At 34.4% G+C, this 21,430-nt stretch overlaps 2 pseudogenes across 1 annotated transcript in view; one reads left to right on the top strand and one right to left on the bottom strand.

Annotated features, from left to right (window-relative positions):
- LOC115801810 (HIG1 domain family member 1A, mitochondrial pseudogene) overlaps positions 1-21,430 on the bottom strand; it is a 135,174-nt pseudogene that overhangs the window by 60,078 nt on the left and 53,666 nt on the right. The window lies entirely within an intron of this gene.
- On the top strand, positions 361-19,563 carry LOC111178326 (calcium-activated chloride channel regulator 1-like; annotated as a pseudogene).

The raw sequence follows: 21,430 nt of genomic DNA, 5'->3' as shown, positions 1-21,430 counted from the left end.
GGTTCATTATCATACATTTTTTTCAGTTGTTCATATTGTTCAACTCTAAAAATTTTGAAATTCTTAGGTATCTGATCTTAAAGAAAATATTACTTGTTTTTGAAGTTGACTTACTTCCTAATTTTATCTGGATTAGTCATTATAATAAAACATTCTATATATAGCACTCTAATATATACTGTTTTCTTTGATCCTCTCAATATCCCTATGAGGTGGTCAAGAATAGAGATTATTAATTACCCTTGTTGTATAAATTGAGAGAAGTAATTTGTACAGTCATACGATAAGTAGCAAAACTGGAATTTGAAGCCAATGACCTACATATTTTTAGAAAATCACTGCTTGGTAAAACTTTGCCTTTTATGAACACATTCTTTATGAGAAGATAACTCAAAATAAATCTAGCAAAGTGTTTTTTTCAATTAACAACAGTATAAAATCTACCAAACTTTAAACCCCCAATCCCATTTTAAGCACCTCTGTTCAATTCAATAAGCAACTTGCCAACAGACTGCCAGTCTTAATCACCTTTATATCTCACCTAGCACCCTCACTCCCTGCTCCAACCCATAATGCTGAATGCAGGTCTGGATAAGTGAAAAATAAAGAATTGATTTCTAAGTATATAAAAATGAGAGTTTACAGGCATCTCTTGCCTTGAATGAAAAGCTCAGTGGTAAATTTGATTTACCAGACTAGAGAAATATAGTAAAATGTAACCTATTTTTCAGTTAGTCTTTGCCAAAATACTTGGGGAGAGGGGCTTAAATTAACTTTTTTTTTTGTTTTTAAAGATGATGTTGGGGGTAGGAGTTTATTTATTTATTTATTTATTTATTTTTGCTATGTTGCATCTTCATTTCTGTGCGAGGGCTTTCTCTAGTTGTGGCAAGCGGGGGCCACTCTTCATTGCGGTGCACGGGCCTCTCACTGTCACGGCCTCTCTTGTTGCGGAGCACAGGCTCCAGACGCGCAGGCTCAGTAGTTGTGGCTCACGGGCCTAGATGCTCTGCGGCATGTGGGATCCTCCCAGACCAGGGCTCGAACTCGTGGCCCCTGCATTAGCAGGCAGATTCTCAACCACTGCACCAACAGGGAAGCCCCTAGCTTCTTCTTGTTTGTACATTTTCATTTCATTGTGAAATTGTTACTACAAGGTATTTTTAATTTTTTCAGGAAATGGTAACTGAAGCTTCTACTTACCTGTTTCATGCCACCAAACGAAGAGTTTATTTCAGGAATGTAAGCATTTTAATTCCAATGACCTGGAAGTCAAAATCTGAGTACTTAATGCCAAAACAAGAAGCATATGACCAGGTAGGGTATTTTATCTAGCTCCTAAACTGTTTCTTTCTCCCTGTGATTTAAAAAAATTAATACTCAAATTTTTTTAGTAATTACTGATGACTACTTTAGTGTTTAAATTAGTAATATTATGGGTCTTAATTTAGATGAAAAATTCCTTGTTTCTATTGCTCTTGGGATCTGTTTTGGCTTGTTTGTTCTTCTGCTTTTTAGGCAGATGTCATAGTTGCTAATTCTTACCTAAAATATGGAGATGATCCCCATACACTTCAACATGGAAAATGTGGAGAAAAAGGACAATATATACATTTTACTCCAAACTTCTTGTTGACTAATAATTTGCCTATCTATGGGTCCTGAGATAGGGATATCTATTTTATACTTCTATTTTTATTTCCACTGGAAACAAATATAACATTGTGATTAATGGTATTTTTTAAAAAATTTTAAAGGAAAAAATAGTTGTTAATACCTTTGGAAATTTACTAGTTATGTTCAACCTAATTATATTTCTTTTTGTGTGTGTTTAATAGTAAAATTAACCATTTATTGATACTAACTCATTTTAACTTCTTTGGCCTTATGAAAGTTGTCAATTTCTAGATTTCCTTGACTCAGTTAGGTTGAGGATATGGGGAAGGGAGACTTAAAATATAAGGAAAATAGCTAAATACAGGTTTCCCCCACTATCCAAAAGAAGCATTTCTATGAAACCTTTCATAAGTCAAGATTGTATACAGCAAAGAAGCAATTACCTTAGGACACATCTTGTTAACAGATGAACAAAATATGTCGAGATAAAGCACAGATGCTCACAAACACAGTTCAAATCTATGGGGTTTGAGGGTGAGATGCTGAGTGTGATTCCCAGGGAAGGAGCTTGGTGGTGCTATTCTTCCTGCTCTGGGTGTGTGCTGTTTGTAAAACAGCTGGCTGCGAAACAAATGCTGATTGCTATTTTTACTTTTCGCTTTTTTTCATAAAAGCAAAAGTCCTCTTCGAACTTCTTTCTGTTAGCAAAAACAGGTACTAAGGTTTTTCGTAAAAGTGAAGTGGTGTAACGTGAACTTTCAAAAAGCCGGGATACATGTATTGTAAACATAAATTTATAAGTGGCAATATTCTCTCATATGCAGAGTGTTTGTCCATGAGTGGGCCCATCTCCGATGGGGAATATTTGATGAGTATAATGTGGACCAGCCATTCTATATTTCCAGAAGAAACACTATTGAAGCAACAATGTATCATTCTATTGAACAAATCTGTTTTCAAAACCTTTCACTTATGACTTTTTAATTTTCTGTACTAGGCAAACAAAGGCTACCTCAGTGGTTGAATGCTCAGAGTTAACTGCAATATCCAACCTGCCCCACTATATATCTGTCCAACAATTTCTGGTATTACACCTTGGAATCAAGATCAATCAAAATTTGGGAAAATTTTCAGTATTCATGGGAGTTGTACTAAAAATATGTTATTGTCAAAGGAAAGAGAAAGAAAAACGTTGTACCCTAAAACTTAAGATATCTGAGAGCTAGAGTTCAAGTTCCTACCCAATCTTTTATTCCGTTTGATTCATAACTTTTTAAGGTGAATCTGTTTCATTGAAATCAATTAAACTGTTAGAGCCTCATATTAAATATATTTATTTTTCATTTAATCTTGAGCTTAAGAAGTACTTTTCATAAGGATGTGAGAAAATTGATTTTTTAAGAAGTATAATTCTGGGTAGATTTAGACAGGTCCTATTTATGAATAGACGAGATATTTAAATTAAAAATGTCAAGCACGTGGAGTAGTTAATGAGTATTAAAGAACAACAGAAATCAGTGTAATAGAAAATAAGTCTTTAGGATAAAAAACATATTAGAGAAAAGAGGTGTGGTAGAAAAATGCCTTTGTGTTGTTTGCTTTATCTCTCTTAAGCTGCCTAGAATCTTTCCCACAGAGGAGGCTTTCAACCCAGGACACTCATTACTGTCACCTCCTCCCACGCAACTCCTCCCAGCACCGACTCCCTTATTCAAACAATGCTTGTTCATGCTTCAAGACTCAGTTTAAATGCTTCTTCCCTAAGTGTCTTTCCTCTCCCTCCATTTGGGGTTAGACATCCTTGACACTGTTCCCAAAGCAATGTGCGTGGGCTTCTCTCACACTGGGCAGTAATTGTCTGTGTTTTAAGATCCTTGAGGGCTGATTTTTTTTTTTTTAATCCCTTAGCCTTGGACATGGTACAAAGTAAAAGCTAAACAAAGAATGTATCAAACAACCAATTTTTAATAAATTAATGAAAAATAAATGAGTTTCCTTATCAGTCATAAAAAGAGATATATTAGTAAAAACAAGTATCTAAAATAACATTTATTGAGCTCCTACTGTGTGCCAGGCACTTTGTTGGAGGCAGTGTAAGTTTAGTTTTCAGGCTTTTACTCTAGAGCTAACCCTCTTGGAAAACATGACTAACCATCTCCTTTAATCCTTGCAATACAAATAAATTTATTTAAATAGATTAATGTTTTGAAGTTTAATATTAACACAGAATGGGAGTAAATCCTGCAGATAAACAAGAACTCTTTTTATCTTTTACCCATACCCCACCCCACCTCATTCTCTGCCAGGGCCTTGACAATTATAAAGACCAAAAGGTTTGAATGCACAAGCATTTCCATGCAGGGTTTATTTTCATTTCTTCTTTCAGTCTAGCTCAGTGATTTTCAAATGTAAATTGTAAAATGCTGTAAACACAAAAACCACACATGGTTTTGTATGTATGGTATACATGCATATATGTATACATCTATACAGCAATATGTATACGTGTGTATATATATATGTATATGTGTACCATACATAAGAAATTTAAGAGGGTTTTAAGCATAATGTTGACTCTCCTCTCCCTGCTGGGAAGCAACTCCTCTGTATCTCTTAACTCAATTTTCACAACATCCTTGTGAATTAGGAATTATCATCTTAAACTCAAGGTCACAAGGATAATAGATATATTAATCATATTAATGAGCAGTAAACATTAAGAAATATGAATTAACATCATTGTTCTTGTTGAAGTTATGGTAAATAGGGGGAAGACACTGCCTACTTTTGTCAAAATGGAATGTTGGTACGTGGTCTAGAGCAATTATCACTGAGGGAATGATTTTAGGATGTTAATCTTTATTCATAATTTCTCTGGCCTTCATGTACAAATATAATCTAATTCTTTCATCACAGATGTTCAATTCATATTACTGGTATAAACGTGGTTTTCAAGAAATGCCAGGGAGGCAGCTGCATAACAAGGCCATGCAGACGTGACTCATAGACAAGGCTGTATGAAGCAAAATGTATATTCATCCCAGAAAAATCCCAGACTGCAAGGGAGTCCATTATGTTTATGCAAAGTCTCCATTCTGTAAGTACCTTCTTTTCCTAGTCTCACAAAGGAACCCTTTAGGAAAAATTAATTAGGGAAGCTGGATTTTCTACTATAAAATTATATATACCAATAGAAATAAGGGAAATTACTAAGACAGTTAATTAATAGCCATTTTATCCAGTCCTGTGTGTCCAGTCTTGTCAGGGTGTATCTGGAAATTATTCCACCCTTTCTTACTAGCCTGCTTTCTTTTTTCTTCAGAGGTAGAACTGTACCCTTCTCATTGGCATCACAGAATTTCTTATTACATCCCTTCCCTCATTTGACTTCTGTAGACTTGTGTCTAGAACTACAACCTTACTTTTAATTCTTTCTTCTAAGTGTTATTCATATTACTATTCCGAAGTAATTCATTCTGGGAAAATGAATTTGGGAAATTCAGCTTGGGAAAGTATTGACAGTCTCTACTTTCCATTATCTTCACACTAAAGCACACTAAGTTTTGCAAAGTGATATTGTGAAAACATAAACGGCTCTATCTCTACAGAACAACAAAAGAGGAGAGGTTCACAATCACCAATCTGACCAATTAAAAAATAACAACACAATAATTCAAGTTCCAAAGCTAATGTTTGACCTGAAATATTTGGTTGAATGTATAAAGCTCAGTAGATAAGAACAGGTGACTTGGAGTCAGACAGATCTGATGTCAAAACCCAGTCTGTAATTTTCGAGCTGTGTCACTCTGAGCAAACCGCTAAATCTGAGATTTAATTCTCTAGTCTTTTAAACAGGAATTATAAAACTCACTTTACAGTGTTATTGCTGTTAGTTTTATAAGAGCTAATATAAATAAAGTACGATTACAGTGCTTAGCACAAGGTAAGTATAACATAAACTTAAAATTTTTAATTTTTTTAATTTATAAAATATTTGGATAATAGGGAATTGTCTCTTTCCCTGGATAAATCCAGCCTTAATTAATGCAAACATATTATAGCTACCTAATGAAAGTTTCGAAACATGTAAAAAAGACTTTAAAATATGAAACATATGAAAGTTATCAAAAACAACAAATCAAAATAAAGTATACTATCTCTAGATAGTAAACTAACATTTGAAAGAAGCAAATTTTCGTATACCAAATTACTAGCAACATAGACTTCTATGGGTAGAGGTTTGGAAAGGCCTATTATTTCCAATAAGATTTAAAATTGTTTTGGAGTCTAGGGCATTAATGATGAAGGACCTGAGTAAAAACATAGACTCGATATTTTTTTCTAAAACTCCTAAATGAATCCAGTGAGATATTTAAGTAGAAATTGTTTTCCAGCCTAATAAAACTCCCTCCTGGGAATATCTGAAACATGAATCTAGAAGTTTCACTTTAACCTGCTGAATCTGGATCCACAAAGGCAGCCAAAGTTCAGCATCCAAATAGATATCAGATCATGTGACGCAAGAGGATAATTGGAATATATACTGTCTGTACCAAACTATAAATTCCAAAAGCATTTGACTATGAGGAGATAACTCATGCTGCCTACCTGAAAAATAAATAAAAATGAAAGAAAATCATGTAACTGAAATATGGAGGGCAACTAATTATATAAGATATGGCTCAGAGATAAATACTGTACTTTAACCATATATCTTGTCCATAATGACACAACCTTCTAATTATCGTAACATAGACTAAATATATTGCATAGCATCTGTACCCAGGGCATAAGCTCAGACTCAAGAGAAATATGATCTGAAATAATGAATACTCAAGTCCATGATTTTCTTTCTTTAAAATTCATTATTCCCACTTCATGTCCATGTTAGGAACTGAAAAAATATAGAAATAATTAAAAATAACTGTTCTTGAAGAACTCAATTTAGTGAGAGAAGTAGAGATAAAAGAAAAATAAATATGAATACAAAGTAGGAAGAAGTAGAAACTAAGTGCCATGAGAGTACAGCAAATGTCTCCAACTGAAAGTCAGAAAATTGTGTCTAATGAGATGAGTTTTGAGCTGGGATTTGGAAATAAAATTAGTATGAACTTGCTAAAGCAGGAAGGGGAAGGGTATTCTAGGCAAAGAAACAGGTTTACAGAAACAAAGATGGAAAAATACAGGGATGAGAGGGAAGGGATAATGGGATAATATGTATACATATAGCTGATTCACTTTGTTATACAGCAGAAACTAACACAACATTGTAAAGTAATTATACTCCACTAAAGATGTAAAAAGAAAGAAAGAAAGAAAAAAGATTTTAAAAAATAAGAAAAATACAGGATGCCACACATGACTGTACAAGTTGAGCATTGCCCAAATTACTTGCATCATGGTCACTAAAGATTTTCATATTTATTAGAACACTTTTCAGGTAGACAGCAATAAAAGAACTTGAGAAAAGGGCACCTTTTTCTAATTTGCACAAATTTCCTTTTCCATTTGTATTAGCGAGAGCCTTGTGAAAGTTTCTGGCATACTCTAAGGACAGGAAAAAGTTCAATGTTCTATAAGCAAAGCATACATGGTGAGGAAGAAGCAAGAAATGAAATTGAAACACAAAATTGGAACCTACAAAACTAAGGTGTTTGGATTTTATTTTATCAACTTCAGTCTAGTGATGTAACCAGCTTATCCTTTCAGGATGATAATTCTACTGAGTGTGAAAAACAAAAGGAAGTGAGATAGTGGAGGCAGGGAGACCAGTTGGAGGGCCATGGCAATAGGCAGATAAGAGACCTGAAGGCCCTGAATAAAGGCAGTGACAGTAGCAAGAGGAGCCACATTTGGTAGGCATTTCATATCATCAAGTTGATTATAAATCACTGCTTTGACTGAAAACTATATTTTTCTCCCATCCAATATAACCCCTTCTGAAAAATGTAGATCAGAAACTTAACAGAAGGAAAACAAACTCTTAAAACTTGAATAAAAGGTATTCAGGTTTAATAATTTAGTTCTAAATCTGAGCTTACAGCAAGAGATTTATATGAGGAGGTCATTTAAAAAAACAAAATGATATTTATAAAGCTGAGGCTTTACTGCAAGACGAATTCTTTCCTGAATGCTACTAGTTTATGCTAGTGTTTTTCCAAGTTACTAGATTTCAAAACTTGGAGGATTTTCATAGATTCTATAGTAATGAAATATCATTTGGCAGAATTACTGGATACAACTCACCATTTGCAACTCAAAGAGAAGCAATCACATTTCCTCATTTTCTTCCCACATTTTCATTACTTTTTCAGGAGTATTATTTTATTTATGTCTAAGTTCACCAGAGCCAATTACATTTGAGATTGTTAGAATATCTGTTCTCAAGTTTTTCAATAAACTATAAAGAGATAGAAAATACTTAGGCAATTAAAGAAGGCCATTTGCTTTACTCCACTTTTAGGGGGAAGCTAGAAATTACTGCAAATCCTGTCCCTTTTTCCATTAAACTTATTTCAAGGCTTGAGTCCCCCAAGAGTCTAGAAGGGAAAGTAAGAAGTTAGCTTAAGCAGTTGCGTCAGCCGCCATCATCCCCCAGTGCTATGATCTACCTATACCTAAAAGAATTACCAAATAAATTTCCAGTGTGTATTGATGGTTTTAATTTGCTTTTTCTCCATTCAAGTATGCAAAATGGATGTGAGAATGTTAGATTATGAAATAATTTTTAATTGTCAGGAGATAAAATCTGTGGAGGATGTACAAGGCAGCCAACTGTATATTTGGAAAGGAAGGTAATGCCTCATCAGTTACCGTACTACTGTCTTTCAACTGATTTTTCCCAGGTGACTGAATTTTGTACAGAAAAAACACAGGATACAGAAGCTCCAAACCTACAAAACAAAATGTGCAATGGCAGAACCACGTGGGATGTAATCATGGACTCTGATGACTTTCAGAATATATCTCCCATGAGAGAAATGAATCCACCAACTCATCCTACATTTTCGTTACTCAAGTCCAAACAGCGGGTAGTCTGTTCGTTACTTGATAAATCTGGAAGCATGAATTCAGTAAGACGTTTATTTGTTAGCTCTCCTAAATTAGGTATTTAAGCTAATAGAAATATAATTTAATCTTAGGTTTAGTTCTACTAAGCTAACTAAAAAATATTTTTATTATTCTAATAAATTTTAGTACAGTGATTTTACATGGACAAGCACTAGAAGATAATATACTAAAATAAAAATAATTGTTATATTAAGGTTATTGGATTACAGATGATGTTTATTCTTTAACTTTTAGTTCTAACAAACTAGAAATAACATAACTGAACAAAAAGAAAAGACGAAAATCATCCATAATTCTACGGAGCATATGTCATTCCTATCTTTTTCTTGTTCATGTATTTTGTTTTTCCTCCTCAGAAATGTGATTATATCTTATATAACGTTTTATAATATGATTTTTTTTTACTTACTATACCTTAAACACTCCCCAAGGAAAAAAAACGATTCCATGACACAAGTTTTATTGGTCATATGGTATGCACATATTATAATTTAGTCAAATAACCCCCATTACTGGACATTTTGGTGACTTTCAACTTGTTATCAAAAATTATGTTGCAACAAACATTTTTGTGTGCATTTTTAAATTATTTCCTTACTGTTAAAGAAGAAGGTATAAAATTTTAAGGCTTTTCCAAGTATAATATGACTGATTTTTAAAGTTTTTCTTTAATATTATTTCTTTTTAATATAATGAAGAAGTTAAACTCTAAAATACAGTAATCAATTATTATTATGATCTCTGGCCCATGAACTTTGTCTTTTACCAATCTGTCAAGATTGGAGGAAACTCAGGAATTGTTCAGACATCTTTTTCTTACAGGAAGACTGTCTTGATAATTACAGGAAGGAAATGGATAAATGGTACAGTGCCTATGGACAGTACAATTGGAAATGCCACTTTCTTTGTTGTCACATGGACAATACAAAAGCCAGAAATTCTTCTCCAAGGTCCACAAGGAAAGAAATATAAAAACCTCAGATTTCAAAGAAGATAAGCTAAATATTTGATCTGCTTGTCTTCGAATACCAGGTATTGCAGAAGTAAGAATATTTTTTAAATTTTCTCCATGCTTTATCAACCAATTTTGAGGAAAAAATGAAGATAACATCATATACAGGAGTAGGAAGATATTACAAAAGCTCTCAAATAGCTATTTTTAAAATTTTCAGACAGGTACTTGGACTTACAGCCTTCTAAATAATCATGCCAGCCCTCAAATGTAAATGGTGACAGTGACTACTCGAGCAAGAAGTCCTACTACACTCCCAGTAATTGAAACAGGTCACAAGTCAAACTACAGCCCATTACCCTAACCCACTGATTGTTTATGCACAAGTCAGTCAAGGGTTTTTGCCTGTACTGGGAATCAATGTAACAGCCATTATAGAAACCGAATATAGACATCAAGTAACATTAGAGCTATGGGACAACGGTGCAGGTAATAAGAATCTGCGTCAACTTCCACTGAACTTAAAATCCTACTATAATCACATGACTTAGAAGTCAATATTTCCTATATATGCTAATGAAACATATATTAAGTGAATTTAATTTTAATGTTTTTAAAACTTTTTAACTTTTCAATTAGTTATCTTGTCTAGGCATAAACATGAGCACATTTATCTTCTTTAAATTTTATGAACAATTTTGCCTTTCCCATGTAACAAGAGTACAGTTTTTCTCTATTTTCATTAGTGTCGGTGTTTTGCATATGCTTTCTGAGGTTTAGTTATATTTTCCTTATTTTGTTAGGAGTCTCTTATGGAATAATAATAGCTAATATTAATTGAATGCTTACCATGAATTAGACTTTTCCAAAGTCAAAGTTTGGCAAGTGGCCAAGCCAGGCTTTTGAACCCAAGTAGTTTGATTCTAGGGTTCATGTGCTTAAAAAATTGTGCTATACTATTGCCCAAAATAGCTTCCATCACTAGCGCTCATGAAGTTGATATTGTCATTTTTACTTTGTTGTATGTCTAATATTACATTTCAATATCAAGGTACTGATACTGTCAAGAATGATGGCATCTACTCAAGATATTTTACAGATTGTCATGGAAGCGGTAGATACAGTTTAAAAGGACATGCCCAGGAAAGAAACAACATGGCTAGGCTAAGTTTAAGACAACAACAGAACAAAGCTCTGTACATACCAGGCTATGTTGAAAATGGTAAGTGGCATTAAAATAGAAATGTGTCATTTATTTAGGTAAATTATATGTGGCAAGCATTTAAATTATAATGTACTATGGAAAACCTAGTTATATAATCACCTTTATGTTTCAAAACCATATTTATGTTAACAGACCTAGCATAGGACTATGCTTCCAATATGTTTTGTTTACATGTCCTTCGGTTCATTTACATTGAGAAAAAAAAATTACTCAGCACCTCCTAGGTGGCAAGCATTTTGCTAGATGCTGGAGCTACAGAGATAAATAAGTTGCCATCCTTGTCCTTGAAGAATTTACAGTCAAGAAGTAAAGATGGATAGGTTAAAAGATAGTACTAACATTGCACGTCTCCTAATCAATTTTATTTATTTATTTTTTAAATATTTATTTGGCTGCATTGGGTCATAGTTGCAGGATCTTCATTTGCAGCATGTGGGATCTTTTGTTGTGGCATGCGGGCTCTTCGTTGCGGCGCAGGCTCTTCGTTTTGGGGCACAAGCTCCTCTCTAGTTAGACCCTGTGGGCTCAGTAGCAGCAGTGAGTGGGCTCTCTAGTTGTGGCACACGGGCTTTTGAGCGCGTAGACCTAGTCGCCCCACAGCATGTGGAATATTAGTTCCCAAACCAGGGATCGCACCCATGTCCCCTACTTTGGAGGCGGATTCTTACCCACTGGACCACCAGGGAAGTCCCTCCTCATCAATCTTTAAATGACACCAATAAAACAAGCTTTTTTTTCACTAAAAGCTGTTACTTTTTCAATGGCTGCTATCAATCAATATTAACCCTCTACAGCTGCAAATGAGATTATGAAATAAAGAATAGGTATCACAATATGAAAAGTTACAAAATTGCTTTTTTGGTAGGTAAAATTATACAGAACCGGCCCAGACCTGGAGTCAAAGGTGACGTGGCAAAAGCTGAAATGGACTTTAGCGGACTAACCTCTAGAGTGTCGTTTACTGTATCAGGAGCTCCTCCTCCTGGTAATCACCCTCACATGTTCCCACCTGCTAAAATTACAGACCCTGAGGCTAAGTTTAAAGAAGATCATATTCAACTTTCATGGACAGCCCCTAGCAATGTCCTAGATAAAGAAAACGGTAAGTTTCATATTACATTTAAAAATATCATATACTAAAAGAAATCCCACTGGTTTTCATTTGCTAAAAATTTTCTAATGTCTTATTTATATATAATATGTATAGATTGTCTACTATGTGCCGCCTATTTTCATATGTGAAAACTTAAGCTGCAAGAGATAATGAACTGGACCAAAGTACTTCACATTAAATAAATTATAAGTCTAACTCACTCTCGTCAGATTCTGTTGTGCCAAACTGCCTCTCACAGTATGAACCATCTTAGAAATTACTTGGAGAAGACTGACTTAAGAGCTTTCTGTTGCATCCCTTTCTCCCTAACAGGGAAAACTTTTTCTAAGTATTTCTGTACTTGCACAATTTCATTCATTGATTGACCTTTTGTTGAATTTTCAAATACTATTAGGTTCTTTTTTTTTTTAAGATTTGTGCACTCAGAGGGAAAACAGCAGAAGCAAGAAAAACCACAATACTGCCACCTGTGGAACAAAAACCACATTCACAGAAAGTCAGACAAGATGAAAAGGCAGAGGGCTATGTACCAGATGAAGGAACAAGATAAAACCCCAGAAAAACAACCAAATGAAGTGGACATAGGCAACCTTCCAGAAAAAGAATTCAGAATAATGATAGGGAAGATGATCCAGGACCTCGGAAAAAGAATGGAGGCAAAGATCGAGAAGATGCAAGAAATGTTTAACAAAGACCTAGAAGAATTAAACAAACAGAGATGAACAATACAATAACTGAAATGAAAACTACACTAGAAAGAACCAATAGCAGAATAACTGAGGCAGAAGAATGGATAAGTGACCTGAAGACAGAATGGTGGAATTCACTGCTGTGGAACACAATAAAGAAAAACGAATGAAAAGAAATGAAGACAGTCTAAGAGACCTCTAGGACAACATGAAACGCAACAACATTCGCATTATAGGGGTCCCAGAAGGAGAAGAGACAGAGACAGGACCCGGAAAATATTTGAAGAGATTATAGTCGAAAACTTCCCTAACATGGGAAAGGAAATAGCCACCCAAGTCCAGGAAGCGCAGAGAGTCCCAGGCAGGATAAACCCAAGGAGAAACACACTGAGACACATAGTATTCAAACTGGCAAAACTTAAAGACAAAGAAAAATTATTGAAAGCAGCAAGGGAAAAACGACAAATAACATACAAGGGAACTCCCATAAGGTCAACAGCTGATTTCTCAGCAGAAACTCTACAATCCAGAAGGGAGTGGCATGATATACTTAAAGTGATGAAAGGGAAAAACCTACAACCAAGATTACTCTACCTGGCAAGGATCTCATTCAGATTCGATGGAGAAGTAAAAAGCTTTACAAACAAGCAAAAGCTAAGAGAATTCAGCACCACCAAACCAGCTCTAGAACAAATGCAAAAGGAACTTCTCTAAGTGGGAAACACAAGAGAAGAAAAGGACCTACAAAAACAAACCCAAAACAATTAAGAAAATGGTAATAGGAACATACATATCGATAATTACCTTAAACGTGAATGGATTAAATGCTCCACTCAAAGGACACAGGCTTGCTGAATGGATACAAAAACAAGACCCATATATATGCTGTCTACAAGAGACCCCACTTTAGACCTAGGGACACATACAGACTGAAAGTGAGGGGATGGAAAAAGATATTCCATGTAAGGAAAATCAAAAGAAAGCTGGACTAGCAATACTCACATCAGATAAAATAGACTTTAAGATAAAGAATGTTACAAGAGACAAGGAAGGACACTACATAATGATCAAGGTATCAATCCAAGAAGAAGATATAACAATTATAAATATATATGCACCCAACATAGAAGCACCTCAATACATAAGGCAACTGCTAACAGGTCTAAAAGAGGAAATCGACAGTAACACAAAAATAGTGGGGGACTTTAACACCTCACTTACACCAATGGACAGATCATCCAAAGTGAAAATAAATATAAAAAGTTTTGTATAAAAAATAAATTTAAAATTTTTAAAAATGATAAAACTTGCACTTAGTTGAGTGCACAAATCTTTTTTTTTTTTATATAGCAGGCTCTTATTAGTCATCAATTTTATACACATCAGGGTATACATGTCAATCCCAATCACCCAATTCATCACACCACCACCACCACCACCCCGCTGCTTTCCCCCCTTGGTGTCCATACGTTTGTGCTCTACATCTGTGTCTGTATTTCTGCCCTGCAAACTGGTTCATCTGTACCATTTTTCTAGATTCCACATATATGCGTTAATATATGATATTTGTTTTTCTCTTTCTGACTTACTTCACTCTGTATGACAGTCTCTAGATCCATCCACATCTCTACAAATGACCCAGTTGTGTTCCTTTTTATGGCTGAGTAACATTCCATTGTATATATGTACCACATCCTCTTTATCCATTCGTCTGTCGATGGGCATTTAGGTTGCTTCCATGACCAGGCTATTGTAAATAGTGCTGCAATGAACATTGGGATGCATGTGTCTTTTTGAATTATAGTTTTCTCTGGGTTTACACCCAGTAGTGAGATTGCTGGGTCATATGGTAATTCTATTTTTAGTTTTTTAAGGAACCTCCATACTGTGCTCCATAGTGGCTGTATCAATTTACATTCCCACCAACAGTGCAAGAGGGGAGGGTTCCCTTTTCTCCACACCCTCTCCAGCATTTGTTGTTTGTAGATTTTCTGATGATGCCCATTCTAACTGGTGTGAGGTGATACCTCATTGTAGTTTTGATTTGCATTTCTCTAATAATTAGTGATGTTGAGCAGCTTTTCATGTGCTTGTTGGCCATCTGTATGTCTTCTTTGTAGAAATGTCTATTTAGGTCTTCTGCCCATTTTTGGATTGGGTTGTTTGTTTTTTTAATATTGAGCTGCATGAGCTGTTTATATATTTTGGAGATTAATCCTTTGTCCGTGGATTTGTTTGCAAATATTTTCTCCCATTCTGAGGGCTGTCTTTTCGTCTTGATTGTAGTTTGCTTTGCAAAAGCTTTTAAGTTTAATTAGGTCCCATTTGTTTCTTTTTGTTTTTATTTCCATTACTCTAGGAGGTGGATCAAAAAAGATCTTGCTGTGATTTATGTCAAAGAGTGTTCTTCCTATGTTTTCCTCTAAGGCTATTAGGTTCTTAAGAAATAATCCTTACTCTCAACAGTTAGTTGAGTGCAGAAGATACTTCATGCAAATAAACAGATAATTTTACAGAATATGATGAGATATGCCATTGGACGGCCACTTCTGCTTGAGGGTTAAGATCACAAGGTATATCTTAAAAGGCTTTTCAGGGAAGACTATCCCTGACCTAAGGCTTGAAGAATGAGAGAAGTTAGCCAAGTTAAATGAAGATTTCCCAGAGACAGAGAGGATCTCATGCAGAGATTTGGCTGTGGAGTTTGAATTAGAGTTCAAGGCCAAAATATCTCATTCATTCCAAGTTCCTTAGAATAAATTGCCATCATTCCAGTAAGCTTAAATCACTTTCAGCTTTGCTTTAAATTTAACTAAATTAAATTAGTATTTATTGAATGCGTACCATATTCCAGTATTGTGCTAGACTAGTAGATTCTTTTGGGTTTTTTTAAAATTCATTTTTGGCTACATTGGGTCTTCGTTGCTGCACGCTAGTTTCTCTAGTTGCGGCGAGTGGGGGCTACTCGCCATTGTGGTGAGCGGGCTTCTCATTGCAGTGGCTTCTCTTGTTGTGGAGCACAGGCTCTAGGCTCGCGGGCTTCAGCTGTTGCAGCACGTGGGCTCAGTAGTTGTGGCTTGAGGCTCTAGAGAGCAGGCTTAGTAGTTGTGGCTCACAGGCTTAGTTGCTCCACGGCATGTGGGATCTTCCTGGACCCGGGCTCGAACCCATGTCCCTTGCATTGGCAGGTGGATTCTTAACTACTGTACCACCAGGGAAGCCCTAAACTAGTAGATTCTTATGGGGTAAAGCCAATCTTGCTATTTTCCCTTTAAGGTGGTAAAATGAAAGCAATATGCATATCAATAGACACATATTTCAGAGGTTGTCAGTGCTGAAAAGCCACTTTCAATGCTATTTCTCCTGGGTTATAATAAACCCTTTACTATATGCTCTGAAAAGAAATGATGCTTTTTAATCTTTCATTTCCCATGTAGCTATATTTCTTTTTATCATTATTACACAACGAAAAAAAATCATTCTAAAGCCAAAGGAAACATAAAATACCCATGAAGTGCTCTTTGTACTTCAATATTGAGATTCTTATCATGACAGCTCTGAAATACATTATGACCCTTAAAAATACGGTGAAATTAAAAAGAAACTTCCACTGAAAAAGCCATAAATGAAATTATCTGACCAAATGTTTAATTCTGAATTGAATTCAGTTAAGACCAAGCCTTCAGTTCATGATTGGCTTCATAATAAATGTCCCTTATGCTGATTATAGGAACTAAAAGAAGGAAGAAAGTATTTCATACGTACATTGGGAGAGAAAAAACAAAAAAAACTTCACTGTGTTTAACCTCAAATGCCTCAAATAGGTGGGATCTGATCGTCCTCTTTCCTTGTGACAAATAGGAAGATACTGTAGTTGCTATCAAATTTTACCCTTAGGCATTGCAAAAGGAGGTAGTAGAAGTATCTCAAAAAATAAATATCTATATATTTTTGAATAAAAACCTTAAATTTTCTGGGACCCAATTTCCATACCTGTCAAATATGCAAATCAGACTAGATGACCTAGAATTACTAAAACAAGTAGATGTAATTCTAATATTTTATGATCCTGTAATTTTGTCATTTTGGGCATCAACTGAATATCTCTATTGTTGTTCAACAAGTAATATTTTTATTAAGGTATAATTGACCTACAACACTATGTTAGTTCCAGGTGCATAACATAGTGATTTGATATATCTATACAATACAAAATGATCACCACTTTAAGTCTAGTTACCATCTGTCACCATACTAAATTACTATAGTATTATTGACTATATTCCCCATGCTGTACATTTCATCCCCATGACTAATCTATTTTTTTAAAGTTTGTACCTCTTAATCTCCCTCACCTATTTAACTCATTCCCCCCACTCCCCTCCCCTTTGGCAAATACTTATTTGTTCTCTGTATCTATGAGTCTATTTCTGTTTTGTTATGTTTGTTCGTTTGTTTTGTTTTTCAGATTCCACATATAAGTGAAATCATGTGGTATTTGTCCTTTTCTGTCTGACATAATTCACTTAGCATAATACCCTCTAGGTCCATCCATGTTGTCACAAAAGGCAAGACTTCATTATTTTTTATGGCAGAGTAATATTCCATTGTGTATATATACCACATCTTCTTTAACCATTCATCTATCAATGGACACTTAGGTTGTTCCATATCTTGGCTATTGAAAATAATGCTGCAATGAACACCGAAGTGCATATATCATTTTGAATTAGAGTTTTTGTTTTCTTCAGAAAAATACCCAGAAGTAGAATTGCTGGATTGTATGGTAGTTCTATTTTTAATTCTTTTAGTAACCTCCATACCATGTTCCATAGTGGCTGCACCAACCAACATTCCCACCAACAGTGCAAGAGGATTCCCTTTTCTCCACATTCTCACCAACACTTGTTATTTGTTGTCTTTTTGATAAAATACATTCTGACAGGTGCAAGGTAGTTTTGATTTGCATTTCCCTGATGATTGGTGATGTTGAGCATCTTTTCATGTGTCTGTTGGGGCCTAGAAGTAATTAAGGAGGTCAAATACATGCCCAACACAGTATCAGATACTCTAGTTCATACAAAAAGAATACTCTAGTTCATACAAAAACATACTTTTGCTCTCAAGAATAATATGTTCAAATTGAAAAGATAAACTGAACCTCTATAAAACTGGAAAACTCCTTTCCATGCAATAAGAGTTCATGGAAGAGAGTCATAAGGGGATGAAATACATGACCAGGACTTCATGAAGAAACTGGACCTCCTGTTGGACCTTGAAGAATGAGTACAATTTGCATAGATAGGGAGAGGGAGGCACATTCCAGGGAGTCATGACAGGGAAAAAAGGAACTAAATAATATGATCAAAGTCAAGAAAGCAAAATTTCACAATGAAATATTTGAATTAAAGTAAGTGATGGATGGATAGATAGATAGATCGACGTAAATGGAATGCAGAGAGGATGTAAAGAGTAGGGGAATAGGTCAGATCAATAAGGCCTATTTATTGAAAGACTAGAATTTTAAGGCACAGGGCCTGAATTTAAAAAAAAAAACACTAAATTGAAGTTATTCACCACATGCTTAAAACATCTTCAACACTTCATGAAAAAAATAGTCTTCACTTCAAAAAGACATCTGATGTTTTACTGTTCATGGCATTTCATAATGTGAGAATATATTTCTATATCGATGGCCCTTGTAGATTCTAAAACCATTTTGAAATGAAACATTTGTCAGCATCTTTCTTTCCTTTCTTGATAAAGTAACAGTAAAAATAGGTAATATTTCAAACATTTATTAACTCCCATTGTGCTTAATACTTTTCATGCATTATCACATATAATTCTCATCACTAGCATTCCGTAGATATTTGTTGAATGAACTGAATGACCGATTCTCTATTTTACAGATAAGAAAACTAAAGGTAAGAAGGGGTAAATAAATTTTTCTTTGTTACAGCCAGAAAATAGTAGAACTAAGGTGCTAATCAAAGTCTGCCTAGCTCCTAAACATGTTTAATTGGTACACATTCCAGGCTCTCTGCCTCCCTTTGCTCTTTATCCTTATCCCTGGCTCCCACTCTACTTATCTGCTCTCTTCCTCACCCGTCCCATTACTCTCTCTCTCAGCTTAACGAGAAATAATACAGGCATAGAGTACTGAATATCTTTACTATACTCAAACATTACTGTGTTCCTTGTTCTAAATTAAAAGTGGACTCAGTTCTTCATATTTCTATTTCTAAAAAGAAATCGAGATTCCATTTTTTGTCCTATACAATTTTGAATTAATTCTTTGTGATTAGATAACTAGATAAAAAACTGTTCCCATATTTTTTCTTAAAATAAAGAATATGGAATAACCAGACAAAAAACCCAGTGTGCATTTCTGATAGGCCCCTAAATGCAAGGCAGTGTGGTAGCAATAAGGCATCTTAGTGATTCTAACATACATGAAATATCTGTTTGTTTTCCAGCCAATAGGTACATTATAAGAATAAGTAAGAATTTCCTGGATCTCCGAGAAGATTTTGACAATGCTGCTTTAGTGAATACTTCTAGTCTAATACCTAAGGAGGCCAGCTCAATAGAAAATTTTGAATTTAAGTCAGAGCCTTTTAAAATAGAAAATGTTACCTATATTGCAGTCTAAGTCATCAATGAAGCCAATATCACCTCAGAGGTTTCTAATGTTGCACAAATAGCCAAGCTTATTCCTCTGTCAGAAGACAGTGTCCCTGCTCTGGGTACCAAAATTTCTGCAATCAGCTTGGCAATTTTTGTATTAGTTTGTACATTATTTTGTATTATGATTTTATCTGTATTTTAAACTAGGAATTGTATCAGAACTGAAATTCAATGTTATACATATTTGGTAAACGTTTATTTAGAATTTAATTTGGTATATTCATTGTCTATTATAAAGCTCTTTGAAATATACAAGTGAATGTACAAAAGTAGTAAATTTCCTAAGTACTTGAGTTTAATAGTTCTAATTAGTCTCAATGTAAGCAAAATGAATATACCATTTCCTATCTTTTAAAAATTCCATTTATTAACTCAATATAAAATAAAATACAGATTTACTTGCTGGCTTTTTTTTTTTTTTTGGCCGCACCTTGCAGCTTGTGGGATCTTATTTCCCCAAACAGGGATTGAACCCCGGCCACGCCAGAGAGCTGAATCCTAACCACTAAGCCACTAGGGAACTCCCTACCTGCGGGCTTTTTAAGAAACATTTTCAAAGTGTGCTAAAAATTCATTTGGTATTGTATATTAACAAAATCAAAATTCATCCAAGCCATTTGAAAAATATTTATGAATCCACAATAGAAAAAATTTTATGGTAGAATTATTTAGGTTTCATTTTTATTATGAATGAATAATTCATGTTAATATAAACTATAATCAAAAAGAGTATAATTTTTCAATGAAATATGGTCCAAAGCAGTAAGGAGGTCAAATTTGTTTTTTATCATTGATTAAAAGTGGTCTATCACACGGAGAGGGGGAAGGGTAAGCTGGGACGAAGTGAGAGGGTAACATTGACGTGACAAGTGTAAAATAGATAGCTAATGGGAAGCAGCTGCATAGCACAGGGAGATCAGCTCGTTGCTTTGCGACCTAGAGGGGTGGGATAAAGAGGGTGGGAGGGAGACGCAAGAGGGAGGGGATATGGGGATATACATATGCATATAGGTGGTTCACTTTGTTATACAGCAGAAACTAACACAACATTGTAAAGCTATTATACTCCAATAAAGATGTTAAAAAAAAAACAAAGTGGTCTATCAAAGCTTTGACCCTAGGCATGAAATGACCATTAGACAACAAGAATAATTTTTTTTGTATGAATTGTGGAACATCACTAAAGTCCCATTTATATTCTGAGACCATTATTATTAGGTCCTAAGAATATCACCAAGATGCTCCATCAAGGCAGGGATCTTTTTTTGACTGCTGTATCCTCAGCATCTAGAATAGTACTTGACACATACTAGATATTCAATAAATATTCATGAAAACAAACTAATGAAAATTTTCATACCATCAAATAAATTCAAATTTGACCAATTACATCAAAAAATATCCACAAGATATCATGTGCACATGGTATTGTAAGGATTTGATATAATGAAAACTAACCACTTAATAATAGTGATCTGAAACAACACATAGCATTTCAGGAAATTAACTGTATCATGTCAATAGAACTTATAAACTACCTAATAAAATGTAAATTAAGCTATGAATATAGCGATAGTGTGATTTTTTTCTGAGGGAGAAAGAGACAGAGAGACAGAGTAACAGATATATTAGAGGAAAATACTTTGTTTACAGGCAGGAATATTTCAAAAACTCTTTGAATGTCTGAAAGGAGGAAGTTATATGATACATCTGGAAAAGTTGGAAAAAATTATAAGACATTAGCAAACCAAATCCAGAAGAATATATAAAAAATAATAACCAAGTTGAATTTATGACCAAGTTGAATTTATCCCAGGAATCCAAAGATGGTTTAATATTAGAAAATCAATGTAATTTACCACATTAATAGATTAAAAAGGGAAACTATATTGTCATTTCAATACACATATAAAATTATATTATAATTCAACCACCATTATTCATTAAAAATGAAACCTTTGAAAACTTTATTAACCTGATACTATGAACTTTAATGTCCAATCTTAATCATTAAAAAAATTTTAAAAGAGGGCATTAAATCTTCAAGTAGGGATGAGAAATTAGACACAAAA

This window comes from Delphinapterus leucas, chromosome 1 (genome assembly GCF_059928025.1).
Source record: "Delphinapterus leucas isolate spDelLeu-1000000601 "Yukka" chromosome 1, BTC_Dleu_Yukka2, whole genome shotgun sequence".
Taxonomy (NCBI): Eukaryota; Metazoa; Chordata; class Mammalia; order Artiodactyla; family Monodontidae; genus Delphinapterus; species Delphinapterus leucas.
Note: the sequence above shows the minus strand (reverse complement) of the source record. Positions and strands in the feature narration are given on the sequence as shown.